Raw genomic sequence first — 12823 nt, 5'->3', positions numbered from 1 at the left:
GTGAGCTGTAGTGTATAGCCCCTTCAGCGCGAGGATGCTGTGTGGTTTTGTATCCTTTGAGCAGGGTTCCACGATCGGGCCATGAACTATGCGTGCCAGGATTCTGCGAACTTTATTCAGTTGGCAGATATCCTGGTTTGCAGCTGGCGCGCTCCGTCGTGGGTGCTGCCTCATTTGAATAAATCTTCTATTTACCGATCTGCCTGTCGTCTCCTCCTTACTACAATTGGCGACGATCGGTGAAGCCCATGCGTCCAGCACCCATTGGCCAATTCCTCCTCATCTGCCGTCCTGCCTCTCGCCATGTATTTGCTGCTCTCGGCCTCCCAGCTTGAAGTCGGCTTCTCCGCGCCTCCTGCATCATTCTCCACGGAGAACGCTGCACTCCTCACACTGAAGTATTACCTAATCGGAGTTTCTTCATTGCACCGGATCATCTGATGACGTCAGCTCTTCAACGCTGCACGTCATCACGCCTACAACCAAGCGGCCAGCTTGAATTGGGCTGCTCTTCACTGTCCTGCCGCGTCATCACATTTTTACGCAGTGGCCATTTTTGATTGGTTCTTTTCGATTCTACTATGTAGGTAGGCCCTTCCTGTCCACGTTTACAGTGACGGGCACACCGTTTTTGCAACTATTTTTTCAAAAAACGTCTTATAATTGGACCCTTCCGTGATTGGCTCACCTGATCTACTGTTCAACTATAATTCAACATTGCTGACTTTTCTTTCAATTTCAGCATCTTATTCTCAGTGACAGCCTTACTTATTTACCAACATTTACTGTACATGCCATTTAATGCAAGTTTATTTATTTTATTGTCCACAATATTAACATGCATTGTTTATTTACTTATTTTATTAAAACATTATTTCTTTTCATTTTAACTGACCGCATGCAAATACACTTAAGGCCCAGTTGTTAATTTGCATGTCATTGTCCTTATTCTCATGGCTTCTTCACAACAATGTGCACAACCGCCTCCTTTCATACAGCATCCGGGTAAACCTAACATTCCCTTGAGACTGAATCAAGAATCACATAGTGGCAATTGATGCTGTCAAGTTTTCACCTGCACGTAAAGTTGCAATCCTTTATGGCTGTTTAGGTCTCTGCTCAATATGTTTCTGAAAATTTGCATCAGTTTCCCACACCCCTTGGTGAGGCTAGTGGTGTGGATTACTGGAATTCCTACAGTGAGGCGTTGGCTCATTTAGCAAGACACTATGATCAAGAACCCAACATAATTTTAGAGAGACACCATTTTTTTTCAGTAGTAAACAACGTCCGAATGAAACTGTTGATGTATATATTGTGAATCTACGAATTTTGGCTTCCACTTGTGAGTTTGAAGCCAATATTGATATCTACATCTGGGACCAATTTGTTTTTTCTTGCTCTTCAAGGAAAATTCAAGAACGTCATCTTGGTTGCAAGAAACTCTCACTTCCTGAAACTATTTATATTGCAAAGAGCATTCAGAGGTCCATCGTCACATCGAAAGCTGATCAAAGTGATGAATCATTAAGTTGTTAAGACCCCTACACACTGTAAACTCTGTGAACATTAACTAGCCTGTTCAGCAATTTGTCATAAAGGGTAATACACTGTGGTATAGGTGTGGCTCAAGATCACATCTCAGTAACTTTCCTATGTGTCCGTCTCTTTGGAAGAGATGTGTATTATGTAAAAAGATAGGCCATTTTTAAAGAGTTTGTAGATCGGGCAGAAGAACCATCAGAGTTAACGCTGTGGAATTGTATGTGGGTTTTGATGAGTGCGTAGAGTAGTTACATGAAGTTGCTGTAACAGTTGAACGCAATTCTATTTTCAATGACCATTATGTCCAAGGTCCTTTGGGCGTTGCACTCTTGGGGAAAATAGAGATCCCAATCATAGTTGACTCTGGTTCGGCTATTACAATATTGTCAGATGTAATGTGTTATGACAAGTGGCAAGATTCTATTACTCTAACCCAGACAGACATTAACCCCAAAGCATTTGGCGAGTTTGACATAGAAATGTTGGGTTACTTTAATTTAAGGGTGGAATGCTTAGGAAGATACATTTTTGCAAAAGCTTATGTAGCTCTCAAGGGATGCAACGGAATCGGATGGCTGTATCTTGCAAAAATGAGCTTGTACCTCATCCAAGGCTCTGAAAATCCCATTGCTCTTGGTTGTGATCCTCAAGGTTATACCGAAACTGGTTATTTAGAAGGTGAACATGCCAAGATGGATTTCCAGGGTCTTAAGGATCACACTACAGATATTGAAAAGGTTTTAGATAGTTTACCTAAATTGTTTTCAAACAAATTAGGCATGGCTAAGGCTTCCAGCATCAGTTTCGACTTAAGCCTGATGCTCAATCCATGGTTCACAAAGTACGCCAATTGCCCCAAAGTGCCAGGGATGAGCTCATGGCTGTACTCTAGTCATTATGTGATAAAGGTGTCATTGCGCCATGTGACTCTTCACGATGGGTTTCTCCCATTGTTGTTGTCAGGAAAAAATCTGGGGAGGTTAGGCTGTGTGCAGATTTACAAAGTATCTTCATTGGGACAAACTCAATATATCATTTAAAAGTAGCACCCTGTGTAATTTGGGTCGGAGCAAATGAAATCCTTAAGGACCAGTCTGAATTGCAGGCTATATGGGTAAGGAACAGTATAAGGCGTCAATGATGGCGTGCAAAGATAAATCACCAAGTTGCTCTGCACCACAGCTGCCGACAAGCGCAGTCAGCGGATTAGCCTAATTTTTTATAATTATGGTATCAGTCTACTCGTAAATTTGTGTAAAATAACTCTGTAGAAACCATTTTTTTCTACAGTTGAATATTTGTCAACCCACTAGAACCTCTTTTCCCAGCAGTCTCCTTCCTACATGCTTCTCTTTCTCGTCTTGCTTTTTCCTTTAGGTCTGACGTTAGTCAGTTATCCCCCAGTGCTCATGCCACATTCAGCAATTGTAATCCAATACAGCCAGAAAAAACAGCAGTGATGGCTTTGGGACAACCTGTCTGAGCAGTTGACATTCTTGTGTTTTTCATTGTCACCACTGCTTGGGCTGACTCTCAGGCACTCTCAGCCCAAACCAGCCAGATCGGGACAGGGCACAAAAGCGATGAAACTGGTATTGAGTTGGGGCCTAACTCTGGGGAGAGGTTACCCCCAACCCCACACAATCGGCATGATAACCAACAGAACGATTTTCCTCCCTAAACCAGGAAGGAATGATTTATGACGACAAAGGCAGCAAAGTAACTACATTTCTTAGGATGATTTATGGACCTGTTAGATGAGCAAAATGATTTGGCATCAATTGGTGAGAGTCCATGATTGAGTTATGGCCAGGGTCATAACGTAATGACCAGGGTACTGTACTGTAAGAGCTGTTTATACATGTCATGCAAATAAAACTGCAGCCAACAACGACCACAGTATAACCAGAGACCATGCGTGTTTGTAATTCATTGTATGTAAGCAATTGGGCATGTCCGTTTTGGAGTGGGCACAGTGCCGGGGTTATCATTGTCACCACTGCTTGGGCTGACTCTCAAGCCATGCCATTCATGGATGTGTTTACCTTGCTGACAGATTTTAATTGCTGATTTTATTGCTTTTCTTGTGTAGGATGTGCAAGCTTTTTGCCTGCCATAAAGAGACCGGGCTGTTCAGCTTGTGTGACTATTTATTTTACTTGAACATCATGAGAACATGTTGATTTTTACAGCCTCCCGAAGTAAAGACATGCACACACATACGCTGTCTTGAAGGTGCCATGGAATTACTTACCTTTGGCGGCAGGATGAAAGCAAAACTTCGCTCGCAACAGTTGCAGGTCTGTCTGAGTTGTTTTTTAGAGCTTCATTTGTTTGACAGGTCATCTTTTTGGTAAGAGTTTCTCACCACAAAAAGGAGCATAGAGGCAAAGGAGGAGCCCTCCACTCATAGAAACAAAATATCAAGTCTCCTTTCACCATAAGAATAACTCCCCATTTAGAAAACACATCATAAGGGGACTGATTAGTTAAAAGATCGCGTTGAAACGAACAATACGGGTGTGATTAAATTGAAAAAATAACTTTGTTCTAGGTGCTTAGCCCTTCTTTCTTAAACATTGTAGACGCCTCATGTAAGCCACCACCACAAGCCCATTCGGTTACAATCCCACCTAGATACTGCTTCTCATCAGAGGAGCTCCTCATTGCAGGGGTAACAAGCATTTGCAATGCAATAGGTCTCGCATTAGGAAAGTTTGAGCTATTGGCATTGTAAATTACAATTTTTTTATTTATGTGTCGGTTATGAAAATAGATACATTAATAGCAGTGTCATTTACAATGTCAATCGCTTAAACTTTCGCAAATGTGACACTTATTGCATTTGAAATGCAATGTGTGGAGAGTGAGTCAGTGAGTGAGAACGAGTGGGCGAGTCAGTCAGTGAGAGAGAGTGGGTGAGTCGATCAGTGAGAGTCTGGACAGTGAGTGAGTGAGTCAGTGAGTGAGTCAGTGAGTGGGAGAGTCAGTGAGATACCCCTCCGGGGGTGATTCAGGCGCTATATAAACTTAATAATAATAATTGATGGAAGGTTAATTTCCTGTCTGACCATAGCATGTAGGTACTGAAGATATTAACGGACTATAAAATACTCTAGGCGCTATAAGAAGCGACTTGAGTAAGCAGGCTAATTATTCAAAACAAGTACAGAGCGCACTCGAACTTGGACGTTTGCAGGAGGGGGCACTGGGGGTGTTTGTCCCCCTCCCTGTGTTTGTCACTTGCCCTTTAGGACTATGCCCCTGCCCTTTGAAATAGTCACCGAAAACGTTTCCGTAAATGCCCGTTCACTTGAACAGCTTGCTGGGCCCTCTAGCCACTAGAATTGATACTTCAGGCGCTAGTAGGGGGTTTTGCAAGGCGCTATAAGAAGGCACTTGAGAGCTAGGCTGAAGGATTGGTACTTAAAGCGATAGGAGGGAGTACTGGGCGCGCTATGAAGAGGTGCTTGAGGCACTAGGATGAGGGCTCAATTAAACTGCAACTTCTCAGAGGCCTTCTGTGAGTGAACACCTGAGGTGACGGGCACCCCTTGAGATAGGACGGTCATCAAGGCACTTCAATAGCTGCATGAATTACCTTAATAGGGTATTTCAGGAGCTATGATGGGGGATCGAAGAGCAATAGTGGATATTCAAGGCGCTACAATTGGCATTTGAATGAGTTTCTAAAACAAGAGGAGTTTCTAAAATAAGAGAAATGTCTCTAAAACAAAAGAAGAGTTTCTAAAATCGAAGAAGAGTTTCAAAATTGAGAGAGGTGTTTCAAAAACAAGAGAATAGTTTCTAAAACAAAATAGACATTTCTCAAACATGCCAGAAAAGATCCTTCTATTAATGTATCAATCCAAGCTCCACCTGTTAATCAGTCCTTCGAGTGCGCTCTTTTGGAGGTGGTTAAGTCCATAAAGGCATACACTCTCCAGACATGCCAGTCGGGGAGGCACAAGATTTCCAATTGTGGGTAAAAAATGTGATGTACAGCTTTGGAGCCTCGCAACTGGTGTTAGATCGAATGCTTTCATTATTGTAAACAACTGGAAATGACTCAGGCCACATTCCAGTCCAGTGTTTTTTGCTCACTGTGCTATGACAGGGATTTCTCGTTTGCGGGTTGTTTTTGGCTGTCCGTGAAGCGCTGACACAGCCTGAACCTCGAGGCAAAGCCCCGTCCGAAGAGACGACGAAGGAATCTCGGACCAGCGTCGTCTTTGTGGAGTCTCATCGGTGACGTGTGCCTCGAGGCCGCGTGACCCTCTGTGTTTCTTAATAAGTCCCCTACGAGGGAAGGACATTTGTGCTGCCCCCCATATGTCTCGCAGCGCGCGAGGCCTCGCCATGTCTGGGACTGAACCCTCCCTCCGGCCTCAACATCTGGGCTGCGAGGACGGAGTGATGGCTGTAAATAGACGATAGGAGGATGCAACAGTTAACGGATGTCATGTGGCTTGTCGTGATGTCATTAGGTTGGACTCTCAGGATAACTGCGCATCTCTGTGAGGGATGTGACATTCCTGAATGCGATCTCTTGTTTTGTGAAATAATAAACATGGCCCGTGGGACCCCCGCCCTCGGAGATATCGCCGTCATGCCATTGGTTTGGTTGAGTAGGGGGGGTGGGGGAGTCCTTAACTGTGGACATCCGGGGCTGGAAGAGAACGTCATTCCCCGAATTATAATAAAAAAACGACTTTATGGGAAAAAGAGCAAAGTCAAAACTCTGATTTACCTTTAGGGAGATGGATGCGGCCAAGATGCGGAGGCTGTAAAAGGCAGCCATCCTCGCCACGGAAGCGACAAAGAACATTAAAAACTAACAGCCGTGAAACATCCTGAGGAGCAGCGCCGCCGTGTGCACACACTGCAGATCGTGTGCACGGGCGACACGTGTCTGCCTTGTCAAGCAATCACAGCAGTGTGCGCTGAAGGGTGCTTCGCAAACACGTGCAAGCAAGTGACACTGCAGAGCTTCACCCTGAGACTCAGGGGACCTCAGTGACACTGCCGTGGTCATTCTTTAAAATGAGCGAACTTCAGTGACCCGGCAGCGCTTTACTTAACACACACAACATAACCAGGACTGAGTGTGTTTTCAGCTACTCCAGTGTAATCGGAGTCATTTTAGTAATTGTGCTTTACTTTGTGGTGCAGACTTACCGATAATTACGTTATTACTCCTCCGTGTGTAATTTAGGAGGGAAAATTCTACCCCAAGAGCCCGTTCAGCCGGCAAGAGCAACTCTTTCGCGTAATTCCGCAGAATCTAGCAGAATCCTCATCTAATTCCGTGTGATACACTAGACGGAATTACGCAAGTCCCGCTCACCCCTACGCATAAACCTTTTGGTAGACCACTGCTTCACTTCAGAAGACCACGGAGCTTCAGTGACGCTGCAGCGCCTCACCTTAAAAACGACAGAACCCCGGGTAATGCTGCAGTGCGTGACCTTAACAGACCAGAAACCTCAGTGACACTGCAGACCCCCCACACCCCCTCCTCCCTACACACCAAGGACTGCAGCCTCCAGGGTCTGGTGTACAGACCCCCTCACGCCAGCGCCCAGTGTTCACGTCCTGGTCCATGTCCACCAGTGACGCTCAGAGTACGGCCAGCGGCTCCTCGTGTTCACTCAACTCAGCACTATCAAAACCAGCATCGATTTACATTTTTCGAATCACTTTAAGCATAGTCAACAACATAAACAAACAGCAGTTACTTGGCACGTAAAAAACAACGACCTTACTTCCACTACACGTGCAGAGCTTTTCTCTTTGCTCAAGTAATAACGCTGTAACGCCGCAGCCCGGCTTCAACAGGAAGCCAGGCAACCTTTGTTGGGACCGGGGCGGGGCCGGACACGCGACCGGAGCTTTCCAGGAGGCAGGCTGCAGTGGCTGGCGCATGGCTCCGGTGCAGAGAGAGGAGAGCCCTGCGTGCAGCCGGCGTCCGCCCGGGAAGCCAAGGAGCGGAGTGCCGGTGTCCCTGTGCCCGTTGACGTCGGAGTGAGCAGCCCGGAGCGGGACGAGTAGAAGTCCGGGTGAGTGGGGCTCCGTGCTTGCGTGTCTGTGTGTATGCAGGGGGGTGGGGGTGGGGGTTGGGGGCGGCAGCGTGTGTATGTGTATGTGTGTGTGTGTGTGTGTGTGTGTGTGCGCGCGCCTGTGTATTGTGTGTGTGCATGCAGAGGGGCGGGGGCTGGCTGTGTCTGTGTGTGAGCAGGGGCTTTGCACCGCGCATGCGCAGCTATCAGACGCTCGCTCCCGAGGTGAAATCCGACCTCGTCAAAGCGCGCGTCTGGTAGCTGTCCACTCTCCTAAATACGGGCAGCATAAGTTGTCGAGCTGATGCATTCATGCTTCGCATGAATGCCACATCAGCTCGACCTAAAAAGGAATAGGGCACACATCATATATGCACACCCCTTCAATAGAACACTGCAAACAAGCGTATCAAAACATAGAAGTACCAGGTTCTGAACTATTAGAATAGTTGCGACCCAGTTCACATTTCAAATTGGGAGTGTACTTGAGTGCTTTTCGAACCAGATTATATAACTGGTTTGTCTCCCCCTTCCCTTGGAGAGTGTTTCTAAATGGGGATCTGTTTTTTTTGGGGGGGGGGGTGCAGTAAAGGGGATTAGATATTGTGCTTCTAAGAATTTGTCACGAAGATCGTCCTGCACAGCTTCTACTTTCCTACTGTTGCCACCGATGCTGGCTTTGTTTGGGATTTGTGATTTGAAAGTTATATTGAAGGCTGTAATTAAGTGTAATTTTGCTTCTATGCAAACCTGAGTTATGGCAGATGCCAATATGTTGAAAGCTTTCCAATTGATCTGTCTGTAACCCTGCACTTTGACTGATTGTACTCAACAATTGAAATGTATTTTTCAGATTCTTTGACTTCTGCCACAAGCTGTGGTCAGATCTACTTCACCGCCTGCTATGTAAGTGTTTTTAGCATTTATAACCGCTGTATTGTAACAATAATGGATTTGATTAACATGGTTTTAAATCTTAACATTATTTTTAAATTTGCTTCTGCTTGTGCAAGAATTAGAATGAAACAAATTCAAACTTTGTATGGTAAAATGCATCTGAATCCTCTTAATTTTTCCATTCCTGTTCTCAGTAGGTGGTTATCCTTGCCATCGAGTAGCAAGAACACGAAAATGCTTCTAAGCCGTTAAAGCAGCGTTGCCCCCTGGAACCAAAAATCCACTAGCGTCTTAAATGAAGAATGCCTCTGCCCCATACATGCCTTTACTGCTTTTTTTCCGGTTTCCAGGCACAGTTCTTAGTTCCATGCTCGCGGTGTATTACCAGTTGGGTTCTAGCAGACAATGTGGGCACTTGAGGGCACTGCTCTCTAGGTGTCACAATTAGATGGTGTGGGTCCCTCATAGGAGATCTTTGACGTCCTTGATCTCCGAAAGAACAGGGAGCAAGTCAACAGCCCTTTGAGAGAACAATGCAGGGTGCCACACAGCAGCAAGTAGTCGGCCCAGGCCAGCCACTGTTCAAGAAGGGAAAGCTGTCCCTTTCAATGGCAGTGATCCTCTGTCGGCCAACAGGTCTCTCTGCAGTGTGCACCACACAGTTCCAGGTTCTCCGGTTCCACATCCCCACAAGCATATCTCTCCCCTGCTGAAGTTTGACACCAGTAGTTACACTGTTGTGTGCATTTGAGGTTGAGGGTTGTTTTAAGTGTCTCCCTTTGAACCACAGATGTCTCCTGTAAATTTCAGACCTGTCTGTCACGAAGCAGTGGAATGCAGATCTTAATCCTTAGTGGTACCATGAACTCCAAGAGCCAAAACCTCTTCCATAAATCTATCCATCTAGGCCCACAAATTGCAGAGGTCTGTTCCAGTTGCATGCCCTATATTTTATAACTGTCGCTGGGTAATGCCCAGATGTTCTCCTTCAACCTCCAGTTTGGACTGGAGTCAAGCGCAAAGAGTTTAAAGAGGAGAAATGCCCAATTTCTAGTACTGGCATTTCTACGCGAATCATGACTAAGCCACCTTTACCACTGGAAAGGGTTTTTCACTGCAAATCCAGTGATGGGAAACAATATGAGGCTGCTCCACTGTTGCAGCCTGAAGTAATTTAAACCATTCCCCATGTTAGCCGATAGGAGTAGCAAGACTGGGACAGTCGCAAGTTCAAGCCGACCGCAATGAAGCGCCGACCGGCTACATGGACTCAACTATGTCCACTGTACCTTAAATCCTGGTGCATTGTCTGCATTGCTTTGTGAAACCTTACATTGTTGTGCGGCAAGAGTTTGCAGGGGTTAGCGTTGCTTTGCTTCGGTTCCGAAGATACTGGCAGCTGTGCGGGGAGGCCTTTCCGGGGCTTCGCTTCTGTTCCTATGAGTAAAACAGCTGGGTTTGGCAAAAGCACCTTCAGGCCCACTTACAAAGTACCAGTACTGGGCAAGCACCACTAGGGAGGGCAGGACTCACAGATGGCAGAGTTCTGGTGCTGGGTTCAAGGTTGTTGGAAGCCCTTTATGTCCCTGAGGCTTCTGATCCGAAGGCCAGCCAACTAGCCCTTGGAATCGTTCAAGAGATGCAGGTCCAGTCCTTCTCACCCAGGCAAGAGGACATCACACTGAATTCCGATAGACCATGAGGGTGACTGGGCTGCCTCTACTGCTTGTTTGACCTACTCCTAAACAGCCAGATTTTTAGGTGTTTTCGGAAGGAAGCTTCTGAAGGCTCTAGTCTGAAATGCAAAGGAAGTAGGTTCCACTGTTTGGCTGCCAGGAACCTAAAAGAGCTACCACCAAGGCGCTTTACATTGAATTTGGGAACATTGACCAATCCTGTACCAGCTGAACAGCGTTTTGTGTGCTATGGTAAGATAGAAAGAAGATAACTCGGACCTGTGCACTGCAGAATTTTGTGGCCATAGCATTGGGCGTTAAAGGATATCCTTTCCTCTTTGGGGAGCCAGTGAAGTGTGTCCAGAGCTTTCCCTGTTGGAAATGTTGAGCAGCATATGCATTGCCGTCTTTTGTACTCTCTGAAGCATATAAATGCTCTTCTTGGAGGCCCCTAGGTAGAGTATGCTGCAGTACCACAGGGACCTGAACTGCTATTTTTTTTGCGCAGACTGGAATAAGCCCTAGTATCTTCCTAATCATTTTCAGGACCTCAAAACAGGTACTTTTAAGAGGAGATGTGATCCGAGTAGGATAGAGTGTATTCAAACCAAACTTCGACATTTTTAACTTGCAAGAAAATGCCTAGTTTCTAAAACTTTTTTTGTCTAGTAAAAGTGCCTACAAATGATTTCATTTCAATATGGTAACAGTATATTTAACAGAAATATTTGAGTGCCCAAATTGGTTGCCTCAAACATATGACTTTTATAAATCAATCAATCAATCAGTGACACTTATAAAGCGCGCTACATACCCGTAGGGTCTCAAGGCGCTGGGGGGGGGGGGGGGTGCCGCTACTGCTCGAACAGCCAGGTCTTCAGCTTCTTCCTGAAGGAGAGGTGGTCTTGGGTCAGGCGCAGGTCGGACGGGAGGGAGTTCCAGGTCTTGGCGGCCAGGTAGGAGAAGGACCTTCCTCCTGTAGTCGCTCTTCGGATGCGGGGGACGGCGGCGAGGGCGTGGTTGGCTGATCGGAGGTGGCGTTTGGGAGCGTAGAAGTTGACTCGGCTGTTGAGGTAGCTCGGGCCTTGGTCGTGTAGGGCTTTGTGTGCGTGGGTGAGGAGGCGGAAGGTGATTCTCTTGTTGACGGGGAGCCAGTGAAGGTCTCTCAGATGTCCGGAGATGTGGCTGGATCGTGGGATGTCGAGGATGAGTCTGGCTGAGGCGTTTTGGATCCGCTGGAGTCTCTTCTGGAGCTTGGCGGTGGTCCCGGCGTAGAGGGCGTTGCCGTAGTCCAGTCGGCTGGTGACGAGGGCCTGGGTGACGGTCTTCCTGGTCTCTGTGGGGATCCACCAGAAGATCTTCCGTAGCATGCGTAGGATGTTGAAGCACGCCGAGGAGACGCTGTTGACTTGCCTGGTCATGGAGAGGGAGGAGTCCAGGATGAAGCCCAGGTTTCGTGCATGGTCTGTCGGTTTGGGTGCGGTGCCCAGGGCGGGAGGCCACCAGGAGTCGTCCCAGGCGGAGGGTGAGGAGCCCAGGATGAGGACCTCCGTCTTGTCCGAGTTCAGTTTCAGGCGGCTGGTCGTCATCCACTCGGCTACCTCTTTCATCCCTTCGTGCAGGTTGGCTCTGGCGGCGGCGGGGTCGTTGGTCAGGGAGAGGATCAGCTGGGTGTCGTCGGCGTAGGAGATTATGCTGAGGTGGTGATTGCGTACGATGGCCGCGAGGGGGCTCATGTAGACGTTGAAGAGGGTGGGGCTCAGGGATGATCCTTGGGGGACGCCGCAGATGACTTCGGAGGCCTCTGACTTGTACGGTGGTAGGCGGACTCGCTGTGTTCTTCCGTCGAGGAAGGAGATGATCCATTCCAGCGCCTTGTCCTGGATTCCGATGTTGCTGAGGCGCCGTACTAGGGTGCGGTGGCAGACCGTGTCGAATGCCGCGGAGAGGTCTAGGAGGATGAGGGCCGCTGTTTCTCTATTGTCCATCAGGGCTCGGATGTCATCGGTGGCGGCGATGAGGGCGGTCTCGGTGCTGTGGTTGGCTCGGAAGCCGGACTGTGAGGGGTCGAGGGATCCGTTCGTCTCGAGGAAGGCGGCCATCTGCTTGTTGACGGTCTTCTCGATGACTTTGGCTGGAAACGGGAGAAGCGAGATGGGGCGGTAATTCTTGAGGTCGGTGGGGTCCGCTGTTGGTTTCTTGAGTAGAGCGCTGAGTTCGGCGTGTTTCCAGCTTTCAGGGAAGATGGCGGTGTCGAAGGAGGTGTTGATGATGTCTCGCAGGTGGGGTGCGATGACAGCGTCGGCCTTGTTGAAGACGTGGTGAGGGCAGGGGTCGGTCGGTGATCCGGAGTGGATGGAGTTCATCGTGCGGATGGTGTCTTCGGTGCTGATCGGGGTCCAGGCGTGGAGGGTGGTGGTGGGGGGGGTGGCTGGTCGGTCGTGGTGTGCGTTGGTTGGTTGTTGAAACTGCTGTGTATGTCCGTGATCTTGTTGAAGTATGAGGCGAGGGAGTTGCAGAGGTCTTGCGATGGGGTGATGTCGTTGTTTCCTGCGCTGGGGTTGGAAAGCTCTTTCACGATCAATTTATCTAATCAAAAAGGTGAATAAATCAAGAGAATAAATAAGCAAAGGGTGTATTCTTTTT

The 12823-nt window shown here is 47.6% G+C and overlaps 1 long non-coding RNA gene across 2 annotated transcripts in view; it reads left to right on the top strand.

The window, feature by feature from the left end:
• The window catches only part of LOC147665027 (uncharacterized), a 29987-nt gene that overhangs the window by 7033 nt on the left and 10131 nt on the right, over positions 1–12823 (top strand). Inside the window, exons 2-3 of one of the 2 annotated variants that reach the window (XR_015305061.1) lie at positions 3738–3845; positions 8458–8510. This is a non-coding gene — a long non-coding RNA (uncharacterized LOC147665027). Of the gene's footprint in view, positions 1–3637; positions 3846–8457; positions 8511–12823 lie in introns of both variants that reach the window. The other variant, XR_015305062.1, reaches the window with a different exon arrangement.

Source organism: Lissotriton vulgaris, unplaced genomic scaffold (assembly GCF_964263255.1).
Source record: "Lissotriton vulgaris unplaced genomic scaffold, aLisVul1.2 SCAFFOLD_1537, whole genome shotgun sequence".
Lineage (NCBI taxonomy): Eukaryota > Metazoa > Chordata > Amphibia > Caudata > Salamandridae > Lissotriton > Lissotriton vulgaris.
The sequence above is the reverse complement of the archived record's forward strand: the minus strand, read 5'-3'. Positions and strand labels throughout refer to the sequence as shown.